This window comes from Apus apus, chromosome 3, assembly GCF_020740795.1.
Source record: "Apus apus isolate bApuApu2 chromosome 3, bApuApu2.pri.cur, whole genome shotgun sequence".
NCBI lineage: Eukaryota > Metazoa > Chordata > Aves > Apodiformes > Apodidae > Apus > Apus apus.
The window spans coordinates 35,809,739-35,833,852 of NC_067284.1; the positions used below are offsets into that span (position 1 = coordinate 35,809,739).

A 24,114-nucleotide genomic window follows, 5' to 3' on the forward strand; every position below is an offset into this window, starting at 1 on the left:
ACTACTCTATCTCACATACTAGCAGTATTCCAGAACAATTTAGGGAAATTTACCTAAATATCAAATTTTCTGTCACTGTTTATTGTTTAACAAAACCAAGCTTGCATGATCAGGCTAAAAAAAGACTTAATTAAAGTAATTTGCTGTACCTTTATACAAATGCGCAGGGTATTGAGAAGCCTTCAGGCTAGAAGTCTGCCTTACAGGAACATTTTACTCAGAAGAGTTAAGCGTATTTTAAAACACTCTTAAGAGGGGATAATATGACCTTCTTGCTGGATTGTTGTCTCAAGGAATATGAAAAATTCTGTTTATAAATTCACTCTTAGTGCTGAAGTGAAAAGGAATGACTCCCTGCCCTATTGCACTGACCATTCTATGCAGGTAACTGCTGAAAGGAAGCTGAGCTGGACATTCAGTTTCTGTAGTAACCATTTGGATGTCTGCTCTTTTTACTTGGTGAATTATAATTTTTCTCTGCCTAAAAACAATTCTTCCTTTATGGCTTCTCTCCCCTTCCCCATGCTTATGGCTTTTTGCACTCTCTGTCACTGTGCTTTGATGATCACTGAGGTACAGTCTCTGGACAGCGATAATTCCAACCCTAAGTGAGAGTGTTTCAGAGTTATTTAAGAAATCAAAGAAATGGCACTGGAAAAGTGCCAGGAAGCTAGGTAACATATACCCCTCCTCTGAGACAGGGTCAGGAGCATCTGCATTTCTTGAACATGTCAAAAGAACCTTAAAACCCTTGCAGACCAAGGTTCCAGTAGCCTCCTGAGATCTGCCTCCCTGGACTATCATGTAATGAGTGGTGTATGAGGCTCAACTGCTATCTAGCCTAAGTGTCCTTTCCTGCAAATTAAGTTTATTATTGTTCCGTCTCTCAAGAACTGTCATTCACCATACTTTTTTGAAACACTCCATAACTTTGCACTCAGTTTTATCCTCCTTTCATTCCAGTTTTAGGAAAAGCAATTATTTTTTTTTTAATTTTTTTGTCTGTTTACCTCATTTTTGGAAACTTTATAATTGTGCCTATTTTTCTCTGAATTATGTCCAGCCTTTCTATACCCTTCTAAAAATAAGCTGCTCAAACTCTAGCTGGAGGTCTCAAGTACTATCCAGAGTATCATAATTTCCTCTCTCTTGCAATGTTTTTCAGTTGTATAGGCCTTAGCTTGGCCAGAACTGTTCATTGAGGTGCCTGCCACATTTGACAAGTGTTGGCCATCAAAATCAATGAGCCTGGCTAAGGAGGAGAACATGTACATTGATCCTGCAAGGGGGATCAAGAGAAGAAGGAAGAGAGAAGTGGCCTGGACACCAAGGAACCTTCAGATGGTAGGTGTTTTGTCTTCAGAAAAGGCTCAGGAAGGGGAAATGTCTCGGTAACTTGGATCGTCCCATACAAAATGGAGACAGCACCTTCAGGAAGAAGTCAAGTAGAAGAAATCCTAAGGAAGTGGTGGGAGTCTTCCAGAAAGCCAGATTTGTATAAATTCCTAGGAGGAGGCTGGCTGGGATTAGTAGGTGTGGGTTTCCCTACAATGCTTGGAAAAGGATCTTCTCTAGTAGAATTCCAGTGGAGACAAACAATTGGAGAGTTGTTGCCTGGGGGAAAACTCAGAGTTGTACCTACAGAATGGGTTGGAGGAAAAATAAGAGCTGGAAAAGGGTGGAAGAACAGCCCAGCACATTGTCTCTCTATCCCTATAAATAAATGAAGGAGAGGTTGTGCTGGTGAGTTTCAGTAGATCCTTTTTTTGCAACAGTATCTCTTCACTTTCAGTTTTTCAGCCACAAAAGTCCCCAATGAAGAAACATATCTTGATTATTCCCTTTTTTCAAGTATGTTTTCAGTTTTCTTCTAGCATGTTCCTTTGTACTTTGAATTTTATCTTTTCAGACTTTTCCTCCAATTGTTCATATTAATTTTAAATATCTTCTCATCTTGGCATCACCAACATGCTAACCCATCCCTCAACTCATTGATAAGGATATCAAATACATTAGCCTTGAGACAGATTATGTGACCTGACTTGAATGACCTTCTCATTTGAAGGAGGTAGGCTAACATAGTAACATGCATTCACCTTACAGACTTTCTTTCAAGCTCTTTTCCGGGACTGAATCAAAGACTTACTGACATCAAGACGAGCTGCATCAGTAGTTTCTTCCCCTACATGAAACTAGTAATCTTTTCAGAGGAAGAGATGAAAAGACTTCTTACAGCTTGCTCTTGACAAATACAGTGTTGCTGATCAAGGACCTGCTTTCTGGGTTGCAATGACATGAGTTAAAATGGTGGAACATCAGCTTTCTCGATAAAAAGTTAGCTTTTTTCCACTGATATCTTTGGATAGACTTGGTTTTGACACCATCATTCAGCATAATTTCTTGTCAAACATGTTTACTACCTGAACTACAACCAATTTCTGAATATGTTAGCTACCCCATTGACATTAACGGAGTATTTTCTGTTGCCTTAATTTGCCAGGGCCCTACCTGACTGCAGCCAAAAGCAGCTGAAAGCAGGTTTCCATGCCAGCAGGAAAGAATAATTATGCTCAGCAAATATTAAACCCTGGCAGTTGCAGCTGACAATCTCTGAATCCTATAGCTCAAGTCTGGTTTAGCCTATATTGATTCAGATAACATTTATTTTATCTTACAGTAACTAAGGTGATTATAAAGCTACTTTGTCATTGATATTAAACTGAATAAATACAAGAGTAAAAAATGATTTTTTTTATTTTATATGTATTCTAGCAATTAAAACAAGTAAGCAAGGAATGAAAGCATCTTTACATGCCTTTCCTGTTTTCCACGGGCACACACAAACAGCTTTTAAAAAATTTCCCAGTATGTTTCCTTTCTCATTTCCTTTCCATTCACCTTTTCCTTATTTTTTTTGGTGTTGTTTTGTTGGGTTGGTTTTGGTTTTTTTCTTCAGTTTGGCTGTGGTCCATTTCCAACCTGGCACAGTGGGAGGGAGTACCAGGAGCTGGAGGAAAGGCTCACCAGACAGTAAGGTAGCAGGTTTTATGCTACACCCAGTGCAGTATGGAAGAGCCCAAATGCTCTTTTATGTGCATCTGGGGCACAAATTGGTCTGAAGAAGCTTGTGACCGGTTGATGCAACTTTTTCCTGGCTGTTCCTGGTGCAGGGGATGGCTCCTAGGAGGGGCTTTCTCGTTGCTGATGAAGGCGGGAGCCAGCTGGGCAGGGGTCTGTGGTGCAAGGGCGAGTGAGTGGACTGGAAGTATCTGATGCAGGTCGTTTTGCATTAAAAGCCAATTGTACCTCTACCCAACCTCATTCTGAGGTAAAATATAATGGCCAAAGCATATTTGTGTGTTTTGGAGGGCAGCACTGTGTATTTTCAAGGTAACCTCAAGGCATAAATCTTGGATAGCTCGTGAACTTTTCTGTGCCAGACTGAAAGGCAGGTATTTTCTAGAGCAAGGCTATATTCTTGCCAAATAGCACACTGCTGCTTAGAGCAGCTTTCATATTACTAGGTTTCTCTTTTCCCAGTGGGCTGTGCTACTATTATGCCTTCCTGCATAATATTTACCCTTTGTCTGTAATCACATCTGTTAGCAGGGATGTTACCCAGCTAACAATACTTTTATTGGCATATGGTGCTCTTTAATTAAATGTAAGTATTCAGAAAAGCATGGAGTGTGCTCTAGTTTTTTGGCCTCCAGCTATTCCCCATGGCTCCCTTTATTAGTTTAAATGCATCAGCAGAAAGTCAGAAGTCTTATTTCCTTGAAACTCATGGGTATGTGATGCAAACTGGCACTGTGAACCCATCAGTCTCTTGGCATTGTTCAGAAAAATAGGTCAAAGAGCTGGTGCAGAACATGGGATATCTTGCAAGAGAAAAGAAGTAGCCAAGATTGGACACTTAGTATGGAAGAAGCAGCATGGCTAGATTGCAAGACAAGATATCAGATGGATGGTCCAGAAGAGCTGGTGTGCTCTGAGTGGGTGACAGCAGATGGGGAGAGGACACGGCTGTGCCTGCCTGAGCCAGGGATGGGGAAGCTGCAGAAAAAGATGCATGGAAGTGAAAGCCTCTCACTTCAGTCCTGCACACACACTCACAACTGCCTTGTTGGATTTTCGTGGCTTAAAGTGCAGACTTCAGCTGTCTCAGTAAATTTTCATAGATTAAACCACTGTCACCAATGAGACCATTAAAGCCAAGATGAGCTCACAGTGTTTGGTTTACACTTTACTGTTAAATCGCAACTTGAGATTTCATAGTGGGACATTTTAGAATTTACCCTTAGTCATAAGGGATTCACGAAGAAAATATCTCTTGAAAAAATGTAAATTATGTGCCATATCTAAATCGTTCTGCAAAGCAAACTTCAGATTTTACACAAGATTTCTGTGTTACAGACTTAGTTTTCCCCAGAAGGTACAAAGTTTTCTGAATGAGGGCTAGTGACAAGATGGGTTTTGGGCACCTTTGGAATGAGAGGGGTTAATTAATCATGGCACTTGTCCCATTAAAATTCACCAACTACCAAGTTATATGGTAGGAGGGAACAGACCCTGTCTGCCTCTGTATTGAAGCTGCCCAGTCTGTGAAAACAAAACCTCTCTATAAAAAGGTTTAGGAATGAAAACCTGTAATTAAAGGAAATTTGATACTAAATAGAACTTCTATTTAAATTCTTGTTTTCTTGTTTTTATTTGGGTAATTTTGTCATCTCCCACATGATGTGCATATTGCTTTCAAACACCAGCAGAGCTTTCCATTACCATGCAAAGAAGCTGGCAGTAAATTACAGATATCTCACAATGTGCAGTTTTTCTTTATCCCAGTGGCATTAACCTACTTTACTACCTCTGAGCAGAAAATGCACCACAGTAGTACAGAAATTCATATTGATGCATGTAATTGGTGAGAGGAGTTGCTTGTTGTTTTTTTTTTGCCTTTCCCTACCCCCCCCCCCCCCCGATTGTTTTGCTTTTATAAGGTTTTGGTTTTAGAACAAACACCTCTCTGAATATCTGTCTCAGATTATTGACCTGGATACAGGTGTTAGGAGCTGGAATTTGTTGTGTCATTGTATCCCTACTCCAAAATCTTGAATATATGTATTGGAGCAGTAACTACTCCCATTATTGTCACATCAGCCTTAGATGACTTAATACGAGTCCCTCCTGTAATGAGTATCATAACATCTGTCAAATCAAGAGGCAGTGTGAAAACTTGCTGTTTATCTCCATTTAACTTAAACTGCTGATCTCTCTACTTTGGCTTCCAAAGCACTTAACATGTTTTGAAGAAAAAATTCCCGGTAAACCTTGGTAGGAATTCAATGTGAGAAGGAAATTCATCACACAGCTCTTCTAGTTGATGCTTTCACAGGTCAGGCTTTCAGGCCAATCTTTAGACTTCTCTAAATTTTTTGTGACTTCCATTTTGATCAGGACAATAGCTTGCCTGTATGAATTGATCAGTTGCTTTGAAAAGATAGTGCACAATCTAGCACCACTTTCCTTGGCATATTCAATGTTTTCCTTTGCAAAACCTCAGTGCTTAAAATTGTCAACAATTTCTTGCAACCAAAGCTTTCTAAGTAAATACTTCCTTCTAAAGCCTCTACTGAATGGCTTTATTAAGTACAGTTAAAAGCAGTTCGAAAACAAACTTGGGAAGGAAATGAAGGAAATTCCCAAGAAAGTGAATTGGTTTACAATATCCCACACTACTAATTATGTTTTACATATTACAATAATGTCTTGGGGTCCAACAGAGTTAGAGAATTCTCCATGTTAAGCAGCTACCTGCTGTACAGTCTGGCTGCATTAAGAACAGACAGCAGAGACCAGTATTTGAAGGAAAAGCAAAATACTGCTATCTCCATTTTACATGCAGTGGACTGCTGGAGGGAGGCTAAACGGCTGGCCAAAGGTCAGATGGAGAGACTTTGTTAGAGTCAGAAATACAGCATGATGGCTGGGACACTTAATCCCAAACCAGCTCGGCTCTCTTAAATGCACGATTGCAGTGAAGATGCTTGTTTATAACATGAAAAACTTCAGAAAGTTTGGTTCAGATAAGCCCTCATTCTTCTGAGTGCTTATCTCAGCCTAACTCAAGCTGAGTCCTCTGAGCATGCAAAATCTATGTTTTAATAGAACTTATTTTAAAAATATGTTTCTGTATTTTAAATTCCAGTTGGAAGCAAGCACCAAGAGGTTGAAAATGAAAGATAACATAAAGTGAATAAATTAACTTGCAAATCCCAATGTGATTTGATCTGGCTGGTTTTGCCAAAAGTCATTCTGGTTCCTCTTTTTCACTCTCCCTTTTATTGGAAAATAAATAAATAAATAGATTCCTTCCATGTGCACTAGAATTGAAACAATGAGAAAGGAGACATTTTCCATGGACCATGTGCCTAAAAAACTGCTGGTAAAGAGCTCCAGTCCCCATAATCTCTGAAGCAACTGAAGTATTTATTTTTGAATGTGTTATAAAAATATTTAAAATTGTACGTTTATGATAATAGATATAGTAAAGAGTGTAATGTTTAATAAGTTGTAAGGTTGGGTTTGGCAGTAGAAAACACAGCACTTGTGTTAGTAGCACAGACTCTTTGTTCCATTGGATTTGTCTCTGGCTTCTGGGAAGGCTTATTTTCTAATGGATATGCTTAAAGATTCAGTGCAGGTTTTTGCAGTCTGTGACAAGTTGAAAGAGGCTGGTGCTGCTCTTCAGTGCTAACATCAGTGAGGACTTTCTACCACACAGACCCTCTTTTCACTCGCTTAAACTTTGCAAACATGAAGTGGTTAGTGCTACAGATGTCAGTCTTAACTGGAACAGGAAGTGAGGAGAATACAATCTTCCAGGGGTCATAGAATCATAGGGGTCTGGACAGAGACAGGTAGCAAGAGCTGGACTTCTGAAGAATGAACGGAAGAACCTCTACCCAGCTGAGCTGTCCTCTGCCACAGCTGGAATTAAACCTGAGATTCCCAGTCTATAGCTATTTGAGCAATGACCTGGTTTAGTACCCCTCTCAGAAGCTAAATGTCTAGTCTCATTAGGCTCTCCATTTGTTCAAGCCACAGAAAGAGTTCTGTGGATGATAACCTGCATGACGAACACTTGGAAGTTGGATTACACCTCCACAATTAAGTTCATTTTTAAAAACTGAGGGCAATATTTAGGTGCCCCACATGAATGTACAACCCATACATAGAACATGAAAGTTAGAAAATCCAGTGTGCAGGAATGAAGATGCCTGTGGAGTTTTAATTAATCTGTTATATATGTCCATTGTAATAATCTTCAAGTACTACAATTCAGAGTCTTCTGAGCTTGGTAAAAACAGTGCAGATTTCTTCTTGATCTTAGACTTTCTCACGGGACAAACATGTTGTACTTGAGAACTTAAAACCAAAAACAATATACTCATTTTTTTTTTTTTAATGTAGGTTCATGTTCCAAGCCTATGCATATAAAACTAGTGGAAATTTCATCATAGCATAGAGTAAGGACAACTATATAATTTTTTTTAAGTTATGAAAAAAAATTGAAAAATAATAACATCTGAGATAAAACATTGTTTACTGGTGAATCAGTCCATACAGCAGACTAATCTAATTTCTCAACCAAATGTACTTTAAGGGAGGAATTAGCCAGGCTTTCTAGTTGCTTTCAAGGCTTCTCACTTCTTTCTATTACTATGAACCAGTTCAGGTGTTCTTTCAACATTAGCGATAATAGTTTTACTCTTTCCAAGAATGTTGCAAAATTATTCTTTTGTAGTGCATATGGTATTTTAAATACACCTTAAATTTAACTTTCAGACTTTCAAGCAGTATTTTTCCTGATACAAAGGATTTTGCAACTGTGGTTTTTTTTGTTTGTTCATTTGTTTTTGGTTTTGTTTTTGTTTTACATTTTGCAAAGTATTTTACTGCCAAACCAAGATTTAGGGAGTTATATTTACAAGAGCTCTTGCCAGCACTTTTTTACTAGAGCTGCAAATAACCCAGTACTCAGACCATGCCAAGAATTTAATCCTCAATGCTTTTAATTTAGAATTAGTTATCTGTTTCTGTTTCCTCTCTGCATTGTCTCCCTAAAAATATTGTTTGTTTTACAGCTCTCATTAACCAAAACTGCTATATCCTGCAACAAAATAGAGTGTAAGTGCTTCTCTTTCCATGGAAAGTTAATCAGAATTCAAAGTAGCCCCATTTTTAGGTTCAGTCAATCTGGACTTATTCAAGAGCAATTCAAGAACACAAATCCATAATTTCAGCAGATCTCTTCGGTTTTGACAACCTCCCAATAATGTATGTATGTGAGTATTACATGTGTATATCTAGGAATACTGTTGGGTATGGGTGTCTAGTGTGGTCCAACTTAAATGTATGTTGGTTTGATCCTATTTATAGCTCCATTAGTACTTGCAACAATCTCTTGTTGGAAGTGTGTGAGTGTAATTCCCTTGCACTTATAAACTTGACTAAAAATGTAAGGAACACTTCCATTATGGTTACCCAAGGCAATTAATAGATCAATGTGCCTCTATAAAAAAAGGTGTTGAGATTATTTATCAAATGATATTAAATACTTATCATAATCTGAACACTATAAGAAAAAGCTGCTGCTGGGGAGTTTTGGATGCTTCCATGTGATTAGTGATTGCTAAGTTCTAAATGCTAACAAACCTTTGTCCACAAGTTGAATTTATGAATTTGGTGTCTGAGAGCAATACCAGAAACCTTGTGAAAAGAGAGCAGATATTTGTAGAAGCTCTGCAGAAAATCTGCTCTATGATGAAATTTTGTTAATATTTTTGAGAAATTTTTAAAGGACTAAGATGTTAGACATCTCTGTTTTTTTGCTCTACAAGCTCCACGCTTTCTTGGCCTTGGTCTCCAAGGGCTTCATTTATGGCAATGTAAGAAGAATGAGTGAAAGGCCTAGTGAGATTTAATTAGGTTTTCTTCAGAAGTTAGAGCAGCTTGAAGCTTTCATACATTTTTTCTGGACCTTTGGCTTGAAACAGTTTGGATAATTGCAAGAACTGTTGGGGCTTCAAAGGACAAATCTTCACATCAGACACAGAAAAGGAATGCATATATAAGAGGAAGATCTTCTGCCAGTTCAAGTTCATCTGGAAAATATTTTTTGTGCTAGAGAGGCTGGTGCACCAGCAAATTTGCCCTGCCTCTGGGTAAATCCTTTAAGCCTCAATTTCTGTGTTTTGTGGCATGTGTGCTCAGCATGTACCCCCAAGGCAGTTGCAAAACAGAGAAAAAGGACTATGCACAGAGAAACTGAGATTATTCCCTGCCTCTTGAAACTCTTTCAGTCCTCAAGTATGGTCAAATGGTGGGCTGTGTGACTCATCCCATCCTTTTCCCTAAAGGAGATGACATCCCAACCAAAATCTTGAGCACTTACCCTAGCCCAGAACTGCTCTGGTGGGCTGCTGCCCTCTTTCACTTGTAAAGACATACTGATTGCTGTTGTCCAAGATGTCCTGATGGTTTGAGGCCACCAGGAGAGGTTATTTCACCCCGGTTAAGTCTCAGTTTCAGCCTAGCAGGAGCTAGCAATCAGACTCTGCTGCAGAATGCAGCAACCAGAGACTGTTATTTGCTGAACCTGTTTTGTGCTGCTCCAGGACAAAGCAAAAGCTCCTAGCTCATTCACAGGTTCCTGCTCAGCTTTTCTGCCTTGTCTCAGAATACCCTCACCTCTCTGGTTAGGCATCAGAAATGCCATAGCAAGTTCTGGAACATAATTCCAAGGCAGACTGCTTTTTCAGAGGTACAAGATAAAGGAAAAAAAGCCACTTAAGAGAGAGATATACAGGTTAGTTTGTATGTTTGAGAGCAACATCTGCTGTGAAAGGCTACTGCCTGATATTAGACATTCAGTCACCATTCCTGTTGATTCTTTGCAGAACTGGCAAGAACTTCCCTAAGAGATGAAGCATGACAGCGTTGCATTCCTTCTCTTGCAGCCAATGTTCAAGAAGTGGATACTACTCTTTGATTTTTGGGTAACATTTGGGTAACATTAGCCCTGAAACTTTCCTGTCTTGTTTTGGGTTTTGACCAGTTTTTATAGATCTCTTCCTCTTCAACCACTCTTTGACTTCTGCATCATATTATGTGATAGCTACAGGAAGGCTGACTGGTTGCCTAGATAGAGATGAGACTCTGAGGATTTTTTTGTCTGCAGGCCTATCTTAGGGGAAAGTGCCTTGGTCAGGTATGGTTTCTAAATGTCCAGAACAAGAACCTTCCTCCACAAAGCTTTGAGGATCTAGAATTCAGATATGCGCTAATGGTTGCTTTATCTTTACTGGGCATTGGCCTTAACACTAACATCCAGACTTGTGTAAAAAGTGTCTCATACCGTTGTCCTTATTGTATCTTTCCATAATATCTTTCTTTTCTGTCCTTTGTCAAGATTTCCTTTCATTGTGTCTAAATATCTTATTTCCCTCACAGTCTTATTTCTGGGCACAGACATGTCTTGATCCGTGGTCCAGACCCCATGGGTTACTCGAATAAAATTATATTTAAATTAAACCCATAAGTTCATGCCAGAAACAACATATAAATATTATTTTTGGGTGACAGTTTAAAGGGAAATGCAACCCTCTTCAACAACAATGTAAATGCTGCAGCTGCTTTCTCACCTCTATCACCTTTCTGTTTTTCACATGTAAAAAAACGCAACGGTATTTTCAGTGCTTAATTAATATTCTTTGCCTCAGACAAGTGTTAGCCATTACACTATTAGCATATCTCATGCTTCTGGTATATCTCCTGAAGAGCAAGCAAGCTTATTCACAGACAATTAAGTAGTCAAGGACTAGAGTTTGTCTTATAAAATCCATTTATTTTTCACTTGCGTAGAGTCCCAAAATGAATAATTGTCTCAAAACAGCTGCCATGACAAACTCGACATTGTGCTTGGGTGGGGTTCTCATTCAATAAGCCACCTGGACTCTGTTCCCTCAAGGAGAGCCCCTTGTTTGGTAAAGGGGTCCCCCTGCTAAAGGGGACACTGTCCTTACTGGATAAGGAGCAGTGGCCAGCAAGAGAAGCCCTGAGCAGGCACGGTGCCATCTTGTGAAGGACCACTTTTCCTGTTTAAGGACAGAACGCAGGTGTGAAAATAAAGGTTGTTGCTCAGTCAACCCGGATGAGAGGGCCAAGTGATCACCTGGACCCCCATGCCCCACCAACTCATTTCCAGAACATTCCCAAATCCATCACTCAGTCTGCACAAAGTGGGCTGAACTTCACCCAGAGGGGCAGGGCTTGCTGCTATAAAAGAGGCAGACTTGAGATGCTCGGGGCGCACCCGCCGTCCAAAGACCACAACGTCGTGCTGAGATGGTCGCTGGATCCAAGGGTGGTGATATCTTTCCTATCCCCTCTTTCTTCATCTCTCTCTCTCTCTGCCTCTTTCTTTATCTCTCTCTCTGTCTCACTCTGTTTCTAACCTTATACTCGGCACATAGGGGTAACATAATTTCTAATTTTGCTAAGTTCTGCTAGTTGTAACCTGTTGCTATGAGAGTGATATTGTTGTGTGTTTCCTTTTGGCAAGCTTTATAATATTATTCCATTTAAGTAATGTTTTGTATAAGCCTCCTGGGTAATGGTCTTACTCTTAGAATACCATGCAGAGAAGTCCAGAGGTTAATCTTGCCGACTGGGTTGGTAAAAGAATTAACTAAGAGCGGAGTATTGGATCTGAATCTCCCTGCATTGACCCCCTGTTCTGGGAAGCTCTACCTTTACCCACTTTGTGGGACATGATATTTAATTTGGACCCCACCTCTGGGGAGTAATGCCCACCTTGTGGGATGTGACAGCTGAATAAATTGCTACTATACAGATGCTTACTGAATAAGTGAATAATCCCTTTGATTTTTTCATAACTACAGTGAAAGCTGAAGCTCATCAGCCCTAGATAAATCATAAGCCTGCAGAGATCTGCTCTATTAAAAAATCTGCAGTTACTGTCAGCTTTCTGGGAGGAGCTCTGCCCGCAGCTGTGTCACCCTGTCCAAGAGGGAAGCTCCTTCCTCCATCCTCTGTTCTAACAGTTGTCAGTTGAACTGCTTGGAAACTTAGCCTTTGAAATTACATGCCTTGGCAAGACTGTATGATAAAGCCCTTGAAACTATATTTGCTGCTAGTGAGCAGTTTATGATGTCCATATCTGCAGCAATAATTTTTATTAAACATTGCTCCAGTTTCTATTTAATTTTGGGGGATTTGCATTTGTGTGCAAAGCTGACAAGAAGGCAGCATAATTATATGAAAGGCAATTCCAAATTAACGAGCCATTTAAATTCCATCATGAAACAAGTTTCCTTAATAAATTCGAAGCTAGGGATGCAGCACAGAATTTCATATTTGGACCACAGTAATTAAATTTTTTTGTGCTATCCTTTAACGTGTTTAAGGTTTCTTTCACAACTCAAAGTGATGTTGATTGTTCTTAGCCTGTGGAATATACTGAGAAATACAGGGCTGAAACAAGGAGGTTTTGTTGTACAATAAGTATGATCTCCTGTGGGTTAATTCCACCTTACACAGTATTACCTAAGGCCTTACTTGTTTTGTGCCCCTGCTCACCCAGTTGGCATTGTAATATGAAAGTGTACAGGGGACATGTGGCAGAGGGCCTTGGAAATCAGCCCTTGAGAGCTGCTGGGGGAAATATTTTCAGCCTGGGAGCTGGATGCAAAGAGAGCTCTTGTCCTCTGCTGCACACCCTTGACCCTGCTCTGAATCCACAGTACTTATGGCAAAGTTTTCTTTCACCCTGCCCTAATTTCATGCCTGTTTGTCTCACAGGGAGATCCCCAAGACTGTGTTTTCCTTTCCTGTTTCCGGGCCCAAGCTGAAACTGGAAAGCAAAGTGCCATAAAAATGGACCCGTTCGTTGCCACTTCAGAGGCAGCTGTGCTGCTAGGGTTTCCCTCATGTCCTCTTCCTTGGTTCTCATCCTGTTGTTATCTTAATTGCCTAAAGGAAAAGCTGCTCTTAATATACCTATTTGTTTCACTTTAGTTCCCCTAGCAGCTCACAGCTTTTAACATATATTTCTGTACAGCAGAGAATAATGCTGTATGTGCAAGGGGAAGAGATCTCAACTTATTTACTGCCACAAAAAATGGGACAGCTCATCTCTGCCATCTCTGTGGTCTCTTTATGAACCAGAGATGCTGTGTGGCACAGCGTGTGTGGGTCAATATATGAGCAGTAACTCTCTGCTGTCTTTCAGAAGCTCTTGCTCAGAAGAATCAGACCCTGAGAAGAGTCTGAATGACCTTGCAAATCCATCAGGATATTGTCTTAGTGAAGAGATGAGTCTCATGGTGTGCTCTGAAAATCGAGGAAGGGGAATTTATTCTGCTGCTGTCATTAGTGAGTGCCAAAAATAGCAACAGACACTTGAACTGGTGAGAATAGCTCTAACTTTCTCCACACAGAATGTGGGGCTCTGTCTTAAGAAAACTGCTTTGTATTTCTGATGTGTCTGTGCTCTGACTTGCCAAGTTCTGCCACACGTAAGAGTGCACATGATATATTTTCCAGGCTTGCTGTTGGGTCAGGTGGCTTTGGGGGGGTTGTATGACTTGTCAATGTTAAGGAGTACAGGAAATACTGAAAGGATTAAATAGTGTTATAGTTGCCTTGAAATGATCACATTGCAATTTTTCTTTCATTACTTCTGGGCAAAGGTCATAATGTGTAGAGCAATTTAGAAAGCTTTAACAATTGCTTTTATGCTTTGAATAAATAAATTCTCAGAGCAGCATTAGCACATTGACATCTTAGCACAGGGGTAAGTTAGGCAATTTACCATGCATATGTGACCAAATGCAGTCCCAAAGTAATCACAGAATGGTCTGAGTTGAAAGGGAACTTAAAGATCACCTAGATCCAACCCCCCTGCATGAACAGGGACACCTCCCGTTAGATCAAGTTGCTCAGTGCCCCATCCAACCTGGCCTTGAATACTTTCAGGGATAGGGCATCCACAACTTCCTTGGGCAATCTGTTCTGGCATCTCACAACCCTCATAGTGAATAATTTCCTCTTAATGTCTGATCTAAATGTGCTCTGTTTAGGTTTTAATCCATTACTGTTTGTCCTCTCACTACATGCTCTTAAAAAGTCCCTCCCCAGCTTTCTGTAGGCCATCTTCAAATACTGGAGACCACTCTAAGGTCTCACTGGAGCCTTCTCTTTTCCAGGCTGAACAGCCCAAACTCTCTCAGCCTGTCCTCATGGGAGAGGTTCTCCAGCCCTCTGATCATCTTTGTGGCCCTCCTCTGGACTCATTCTAACAGTTCCATGTCCTTCTTGTGTTGGAGGCTCCACAACTGGACACGGTACTCCAGGTGGAGTCTCATGAGAGCCAAGTAGAGGGGAGAATCACCTCCTTTGACCTCCAGGCCTGGGATGCAAAACCTGTTCTTGGATCAGGGGATTCTAGTACTGATATCTGGAAGGGAGCGTTTCAACAGAGGGCCCCCCTGGCCAGGCTCTCTATTACAAAAACAACTGTGAACGAGTCACATGCCTATAGCCTTTGTGTTGACTCAACAGGAGGGACTGAATGCACATTCCCTAATGATGACCCATAAGTTTGGGACCTGCTCCAGTCGGCCAGCCCAGTATTCGCAGCCTTGCTGTTCCTCTTAGTGGAATGACTTAGGGTATAGTCACAGGACAACTCTGTGTCTCAAACCTCTTTTTTTTTTTTTTTTTTTTTCAAGACTTACTTTCAAGTTATTACAGTGCAATAACAGCTACTCAACAAGCCTAAGATGTCAACCTTTTAAACAAGTTATAAAAATGAAATATTAAATTAACATAAATCTCAGAGCTAAAAAAAGCTGCTCTTGGATTAAATACATGCAGCTGCTCAATCTGTTTGTAATCCAGTTTCCCCTGTGGTATCTGGCAGTCAGTGCATAAGGAGACATTCTTGAAATTAAATTATTTCTAGAACTCTTATATACAAAAACATATGGATACTTAGGAGAAAAAAAAAGGAAAATGAACATTGCTCAGACATTGCAGTGCTTATTAAAAGATAAATGCTTTCCAGGGATGTATTTCTGATTAATATAAGCTTGAAAAATCTTCAGAAGACAATAAATACAGAGAATGAAGACAGCATTTGTGGCACAACTTTTCCTTGCAGTCCACCCTTGCTTGGAGCAAGAGTAGTATTTTAAGTTACTGATTCCAGCTAGTTTTCTTGGAAGTCAGGGTTCAATTTACATTTACAAGCGCCTTAGGCTATTTTGAGGAATCCAAGTAAAAGAATAGCCAGCCTTCAAAGCTGCCTGAGAAACTGACACAGAAAATGTTAAGCATACTTGTGGCTTATTCTTGTGTCATCTGTTATTATCAAACTTTTATTGCCTCTGGTTTTGAAATCTCAGGGGAACATTTTCTCTGCAAAGTGATGCCTTAAGATGTAAATGTGTTTTCTGAAATGCATTTTGTTATAATTTCTGAAACACTTGGGTTTTTTTTAATATCTCCTTTGAAAAAATCAAAAAACCTTACAGAAAACAAGCATGTTCGTTGCTCTTACAGCAACAGTTTAGGAAAGAAAGAATCAAACCAGCCAACCAGGAAACCTTTTCATGACTGTAGAGTTGAAATAGTTGTCATAGTAGCTCTTCATAAATGGCTAATTTTGGAGGCCTTTAAGAGAAATTGAACTTTAAAATAAATATGCTGTAAAACCACAGCAACTCCCATACTAAAATATGGCCAAGTAGCAGACTCTGGGTCTGTGGACCAGATTAGCAACTGCACACAGGCACTGCACCTCCTTTTCAGAAGCACCCATAGGTCTGGACCTCTGCAAGGCAATGCCCTCCGTCTGGGCTTTGCCACAGAGACCTGCTGCTGGGGTACAACCCTGTGAAGTGCCTGGAGCATCCACCCTGGGAGACAGGAGAACAAGATGGTAACAAGCATTGCCTTACTGAAGTGCTGAAGTGAGAATACCTGCTGAGTGTTGTGAAGACAACATTCAATATGTACTGATGGTGTAATTCACTTGAAGGTGTTGAATTTTTAGCAGATCTGGGAGGAGTTAGCCAGTGCTTTGCACTGGAACTGCTGGGGCCTCCCTGTGCTGTGAGCATCCCTAGAACACCAAAAAGGTTTCAAACTTTAATAAGTCAGGTGCTATTAGAGAACAAGCCATGAAAATATTTTGTTTAGAGAAAACTGTGGCCAGGGAAAACAGAGGTAAAAGGTTTATAAGCCTCTCACTGCCTGCCCTCTACAGAACTAATGCTTTCTTCATTCATTTCAGCCAGCTCAGTGGATTTCTAATTGTAGCACATTCTATGCAGTTCTCTGGGGTCCCTAGTATGGTTGTTCCTGTCACCTGTAAGGTGACATCTTATTTCCATCCCTCTCAGCAACCTCCTGCTAAACCCATGTCTCTCACTGCCTCACCATTACCTTTTCTGGCGCTGTCAGGTCTTCTCCTGCATGGTTTGGTTCCCTCTTGGAGAATGATCAACCCACTTCCCTCAGGGATTTCACACTACACAGTTCCTCTTCCTAAGGGAACAAAACACACACTTTCTGCCACCAGCTCTTCACCTGGGTTTCATCAGCGCTCTGGGTGAACACAACAGTGCTTCTGGCACCACAGGCAGAGGGAATCTGGCAGACAGTGTCCTGGTCTTGTCTCAGGGGTTGTGACAACAGTGTCCTGGAATAGCTATTACCATGTGCCCTAACACATTCCTATTTTCAGCCAGGAATAAGAAAGCAAGCAAGCTGGAGAGTGTTTCTGGTGGCTGACCTTTCCCTAGTATCTGGAAGTTCCAGTGTATGTTCAAATTAGTTGGGACTAACCATTAACTCAGAGATAGGGGATGAAAGTTTAACTTTATTTTTTCAAGGTCCAAAAAATAAGAAACATCCTTATAAGCAGCTTCTCTTGTTTGAGGTTTTTTTAGTCTGGGTAAATGCTACCTGTATCAATCAAGAAAGGCACTGAATGCTTTGTAATCTCAAGGGATATTAATTTGCAATTTATGAGATATCATACAGCTCTCTGTGCATTATCTTGGTCACAGAAATGCAGTTAAGAATATTTTTTTCCTTAATCATTTATTCACAGTTTCCTCACTTGAGCTAATTCAGCTCTCCATGAGAGACTGGTTTGCCAAGATCATTTGAGTTTAAATAAATCAGAACTGAGTTTTATTTTGGTTTTCTGTATCATGGATGGGGAACAATTAGTGTTTAGTTTTGGGAAACATGGAGCAGAGAGGAAGCTGAAAGTTATGCGACCAAAAAGAAGGCACATGAAATTGCCTGAATTTGGAACTTTCCTTGACCTTTAAAGAGAAACACTGGGCAGAGGGGAAGAGGAGTGTGCGACACAGCGTTGTGCTGCAGAACTGAGTCACAGCTTTTGAGCTAATCTAGGCTCAGTATCTTGTCCTCGAGGGGTATCAAGCTCAGAAGTGTCAAAAAGATCCTAATCAGTAGTTATACATCTTCGTGGAGGTTTCTAGCAGTGTGCCCAAGTGGCCAAGAAAAGCAATGGCATCCTGGTTTGTATTGGGAATAACGTGGCCAACAGGACTAGGGAAGGATTGTGCCCTGTACTCGGCACTGGTGGGGCCACACCTTAAGTACTGTGTTCAGTTCTGGGTCCCTTACTACAAGAAGGACATCGAGGGGCTGGAGTGTGTCCAGAGAAGGTCAACCAAGCTGGTGAAGGGTCTAGAGAATGGGTCCCGTGAGAAGAGGGAACTGGATTTATTTAGTTTGAAGAAGAGGCTGAGGGGGGACCTCTTTGCTCTCTACAACTACCTGAAAGGAGGCTGTAGCAAGGTGGGGGGTCATCTCTTCTCCCAGGTAACAAGGGATAGGACAAGAGGAAATGGCCTCAAGTTGTGCCAAATGGCCTCAAGGGGAGATTTAGATTGAATATTAGGAAAAATTTCTTTACTGAAAGGGTTGTCAGACACTGGAACAGTGGAACAGGTGGCCCAGGGAAGTGGTTGAGTCACCATCCCTAGAGGAATTTAAAAGATGTGTAGATGAGGCACTTAGGGACGTGGTTGAGTGGTGGAGTTGGCAGTGTCTTAGGTTAATGATTGGACTTGGTGATCTTAAAGGTCTTTTCCAAACAAACCATTCTATGATATTCTCAAGTGTGTGGGCTGGGGCAAGGTACACTTTCCATGTTGACCCATAAGAGATTTTGAAAGTTCACAATAGTATTTGGAAAAGCAGGAGTCAAAGGAATAAACTTTTCCCACCCATTGCATCAATTATAAACTGATCAAACGCAAAATAGCGGATATTTCTGTCCTGCTGATAATCAGTGTAGAAATTCTGATAGACTGTGATGGGGAACCCAGCTCATTCCCAGCTTGACATCAGTTTGAAAGCCAACACATACTTTCTTTTGAATGGTAACACCCCCTCTGAAAGTAAAACATGTGAAAGTGCCTTCCTTCCATTCCTGCCTCCCTCCCCACTGGCCTTCCCAAGCTACCTCTAAGGGCTTAAAGTGATCTCATTGTCATGCTGCCAAAGTAAATTAACACAAATCACAGTTTTACAGAGTAACTATTTGAAACTAAAGCAGTTGGTAATTAAAGTAATCCTTGCTCTCTGGTGACACATGCAGCATGAAAAAGCAGCAGGTGACAGAACCTGTCTCCTTTATATACTTGCTGCTTCAGTGCCTTATTCTGCTGAGTGACTGATCTACTGAATTACAGAAGAGGAAGGGATTTAAATTAGAATGACTATTTGTGGCTAAAATGTTAAGTCAAAGTATCTGCTGTGATAGCCCATAAAATAAAATCAATATACTTCCAGATTCATCATGCTCCTGCTAGGTCTGTGGTTGATTTTGCTGTAATTTGCAGGGAAGCAAAGGAGTGCTGCAGATTCAGCCAGAGAAGCTCTGACCTGGAGACTTTCAGCTCAGAGACAGACTGGGTTGCTTTGAAACCACCTCCACGCGGCGTTATTCAGCAGCTTGGGAAAAGGTACTTTTGAACAGAGAAACCAGTTAAAACTGAAAAAAAAAAGTCAATTTAACTTATGTGAACTGTACTTTGTAGGTCCTAGTAGAGTTGTGCCTTCTCTAGGACAGTCTCCAGGAGAACCACAGTGCCAGGACTCTCTGGAAGGAGGTCTTCCTCCCTCCTCCTGGGGCAGTTCTCCTTGCTGTGTGGCAGATGATGGGGGTTGTCTGTAGGCAGCCTTCCAGCCCCTGGAACACCAGCATCTTGCAACAACATCTTGCCTCTTGCCTCCTAAGGACTGATTGGACAGAAAGCTTGCTTTCTTGTCTGATTAAAGATCTAAGTTTAAATAATAGTCTGAATTCAGAAAAATAAAAAATAAGGACAAAGAACAGTCACCCTTTTTTATTTATTTTGAGTTGTGAGATTTTTTTTCTTTTTGCATTCATTCCCCAAAACAAGAGTGATGACATTTTGGATCCTTTATAGTTTTGTACTGTTAGAGTAGCATAAATGTATGCTGCAGCAGGCAAATGCAGTGTGAAATGCTCTTTGTCCTCAAGAGATATTGTGTGAATCAGGACAAAGTAACAACCAGAGTTAAAATACAAAAAGCTTTAATGATGAGTGAAATCATAGGAAAAAAGTAGCTGCTTACAAAGACTTTGCAAGACAGAGCTAGAGCACACTTAGCATGGCCAGTACTGTGCTTCCTGCAGAGTGTTGGGCAAAGAAGTGAGTCCAAGGAAGTACAAAGTGAAAGGAGTCAGGGACAAGCTGTGGTGGCAGCAGAGGTGGGGATGGGACTACCCTGATTCTTTGAAATGGATGTCAAGAAAGGCTTGACACTTGGAAACAATGCCAAGGAGCCATCAAATTAAGGAGCAGGAAACAAAGTTCATTTTAACTTTAGCATAGTTTGGAGGGGAGACTGAACTGAGCAGAAATGATAATTTCCTTCTCATCGGTGTTGCACTCGATGGTGTGTCAGACAAGGCAAAAGCCTCCTAATTGCAAACCTTCATGTCTGCTCTGCCACAGCCCTTTTGTAGGATACTGGCAAGACTCATTCTCCACCTGCTTCTGCCTTCTCCCTGTCTACTGTGACAAGAGGGTAATAAATTCCTAAGGGTAGGAAAGGGAGATCTGGCTACATGCTTCAAAGCTTCTGAAGCCCTCAGATACAGTAATGTGCTCTCTGCTACTAAAATTCCTGTATGAATGTATCAATTTCCTAACAGGAGTTGAGACATCACTATTCAGGTAAGCCAAGTGAAAAATACAGTTTCTCATTCTAGATGTGTAGCTCCATAAAGACAAGAAGCTTAATTTCAAAGGCCAAACTGTGACCAGCTGGTATGTATACCTGGGAAAGAACAGCTACTATTGAGATTTATTTTTTTTAAAATTCTGTTGCTATAGAAACCTCTACAGCATGAAGTGTCTTGTATGTGAATGGTACAAAAGAAGAAATTCAGAAAAACATATTACACAAGACCAATAAAACATGGTCTTTCTTTTTGTACTTGTGGAAAATCAGAAAAAATATTTTCAGTGAAGAGTACAGTTATTTCACTTAAACTCTGAGTTTTGAGAAAGGAAAGTGCCAGCTTCATTTTGATTGCAAGCAGTAGCCTGTAATTCAATCTCAGACACCCTTGAGGGACCTTTAAAATACTTAATATTCACTCTCTCTGCTCAGTGTTTCTAAATTATTTAAAAAAACATGAAGAAAAATGCAATTTAAGCCATTTCTGTGTGTGCAGGTGTCTGGACAGGAGCTTAGCTAGAGAAAAACACGAGCAAGAGAGTTTACATTTTTCAAGCTGTTCTTAGAACCACCTAAAATGGTCCCAGTACAGCTTCAAGTTATGGGTCTGTATGCAAGTGAACATCATGGCCACAGTGGGAAGGCAGCTCAAGCAAGCAAAACCAACGAAAAAAAATGTCCTTCCTGCTGTTGTTATCCTAGTTAAAAACCTGCATGAGGGGGGAGGCAGACTGATGTGTCTCCTCATTTCACTTCTGTTCCACCCATGAAACTAACTCCAGGTTGAAAATGCTGCCAGATCAAACCCACCTAAGCTCAAATCCTCAGGGAGACATTTGCAGTAGTTAAAATGTCCAGGCTGTAATTCTGCTAGAAGTCACACAGCTGTTCAAGAAGCCAACCTGGCTATTTTGCTTTATATAGATTTGCATTATGCCTTGAATTAGATCTGCAGAGATTTGCAGCCTTCTGCCCCAAGTGCCCTGCAGTGCTCCTCAGACTGGGCAGCACTTCAGTCTATCTTCCCAGATGTCAGAATGTCTAAGGCAGTGCAGAAGCAAGTGCTTTCTCAGAGTCACAAATGACTGAGCTAAAATTGCCTCCCTGATATCACCTGAGCTGTGGTATCAGACTGTGCCTCAGCAGTGAAGTGAAATGGGTTTGCTGAAATAATCCAAGTCAGTGGCTTTACTGTCGAGAGGTGAATTAGTCAGTGTGTGTTGGTTTATGGATAAACCTTAAGTTTTTGCACAAACCAAGTGGTGTTAAACAGTTTCTCCCAAGAAAAATATCCAGATTCCTAATGCCTTAATTCTGTCTTCAAATCACACTTCTTTTAGTGTCCTTCAGTTTATGTTTACCTAGCCAGCATAGCAAAGATGTTGATATGACAATCTAGCCCATTTTCTTGTTTTTTTCAGCATGACCTCCTAATTTGAAGAAGTCCAAATAAAGCTGGTCTGTATTAAACTTCTGGCGACTACTAGAAGAGTACTAGATACCAAGATGTCAAGAGACAGGATGGTTGTTGTTGTTTTTGTTGTGGTGTTTAACTTTCTGGTTTTTTTCAGACAGCTTTCAAAGTGGTCAGGGTTATCTCTGAAATTCAGAAGCATCTCAGAGTGAAGAAAGGCACCAGAAAATGAAAGCTTGGTAAAGCCAGGAAGTGTGTTTTGCTCTAGCCATCCATCTCCTGGTTTGGTAGTTGCAGGGACCACCATTGTCCTTACAGGGAGTGGTGTTTCAGGCACTACCACTGCTCAACATGTGCTTGAGAACTTTTAAGATTGAACCCTAGTGAAAATCAGCTTATCTGCATGCTTAGCAGTGAGATTAAACATCTGTCCTTGGCTGAATTCCCATTTTTGCTGAGAGCAGAGTGGATTGTTCAAAACATGAATTGCAGCCATGAATGCAGGTCTTCCCTTTCTGCTCCTGAACACCAAAAGGCAGTTGTTTCTCATATTTTTTTTTTTTACTTTTTCAGTATGGTGGAAATTCTTCCAAACCCCTTGTTAGCATATTTCCAGTCATAGAAAGCTTGTGAGCCTCTCTGTGTCCTTGATTCTCTGGATTTCTGTTCTTGCTCCAATCATATTTTATTCTGGCTTTGCCATTTTCAGCATGGTTTCAGTTACTTGTGTGGGTAAACAGAGCAGAATTTAACTCCTGTTTTTTGAACACTCAATAGTACACAGTCCATTTCCTTATAGATGCATAAGTAGGTTGTGATATAATTAGTTAAGCAAGCATATGGCAAAAGGCATAACTGATGTGTATGTTTACAGAAAGCAGGTCAATGCTTGATTTAAATCAGAACACACACAATTTGCTCTGAAACTATTAAAATGCCTTTCTTTGGGACACTTCCAGCTTCTTAGTTTTGGCTCCTGTGTTTACAAGGCTCATAATGCTTCTTTCATGTGTCTTTCAATTTTTTCCAGGTTTTGGTATATTAAGTTATGATACAGTAACATGTAAATAAAGTTGGATATTCTTTCTTGCTTGTGTAAAGCAAATATTTTCCTGCCTTTTTCACATTTGAAGAGCGGAAGTACATGGCCAGCTTCTAATAACCTGAATGTTTCTGATGATCTTGAGGTATAAATAGAGTTTTCTCTACTGAACAACCACCCTTCTAACAGTCTAATAGTTGCCTGTCACTATTACTGGAATAATTGTTCATGTTATGTATCTTTTCCTTGAGGAACACCTATGAGCATGTCTCTCTGACTAGATCCTAATTAACAGGGACCATAATTAGCCTTCTCAGAAATGGTTGTAATTACTGTTGCTGAACTCTGTGCTAGTCAAGGATTTTGTTGTGAAGTAAATGCTTCACAATGGAAGCACTACATTATCTGCAGAAATCCATGCTTTTTAAAGAGACAAATCGTTGCGGTATTTAGGTACATTAGAGATAATCTACTCTATAACAAAGTATGATTTTTAACATTTCTGTGTGCTTTGTATAGTCTTTCATGTTTTAGACATCCCAGCTGAAGTTTTTGAGAGAATGTTTGGGATTTTCTTTCCCCAGCTGTATCACTTCACCAAACAAAAGACTAGAAAAGCTGCTAGTGAAAGAAGCCCTCTCCTAGCCTGACAATGCAGGTGGTGGTTGTTTAAATACCATTTCAGGACAAATAGCTGCAGTTTCATCTTGAGTACCTTGTTTCTTGGACTGCCTGAGAGATAAACTAGTTGATACTATGGAACAGAGAGCCTGGCATGGGGTGAAATAAATGGCAGAGGTGCTCATGGCAGATGGCTAAGAAGAATCTATCCTAATAGAATTTTATGTACAAAAGTAGTTTTATTGTTTTCACAGGGCTGGATTAATGGTGCACAGTGTTCTCAGGGTAGGAAGGAGAGCAGGCTACATGTCTCTGATCTTGCAAAATATCAAGCTCATTATAGCTTTGTGTTTCTCTGAACAAGAATGCAGTCCATGCTTGTTATCAAATTGGTTGTCTCTTTTTATAGTGTTGTCAGTATAAAAAAAAATTACTGTCATTAGAAGACAGTGAAATCGCTCTTAATTTTGTTGTTCTAGTGATCCAGATAAAGGTACATGACGTTCAAAGACATTTTTACTTTTTGTTAATGTCACCTTTCGTCTGCTTACTGCAGACTTTGTACTGGTGCAAGTTTATCTGTATTTAAATACATCCCCTTGAACTCAAAGATCAGTTGAAAGCTGGACTGTGATATCTTTGTTCATAAAGAAAATACAATAATTTATTTACATTGGTGTCAAGCTTCTCT

General features: G+C 40.4%; 1 protein-coding gene across 1 annotated transcript in view; it reads right to left on the bottom strand.

Moving 5' to 3' along the window:
* Positions 1-14,300: 14,300 nt before the first annotated feature.
* Positions 14,301-24,114, bottom strand: part of TMEM200A (transmembrane protein 200A) — a 179,883-nt gene continuing 170,069 nt past the window's right edge. Inside the window, exon 3 of the transcript XR_007889088.1 lies at positions 14,301-14,316. The gene's annotated coding sequence lies outside the window, so the exon portion shown is untranslated. The remainder of the gene's footprint in view (positions 14,317-24,114) is intronic.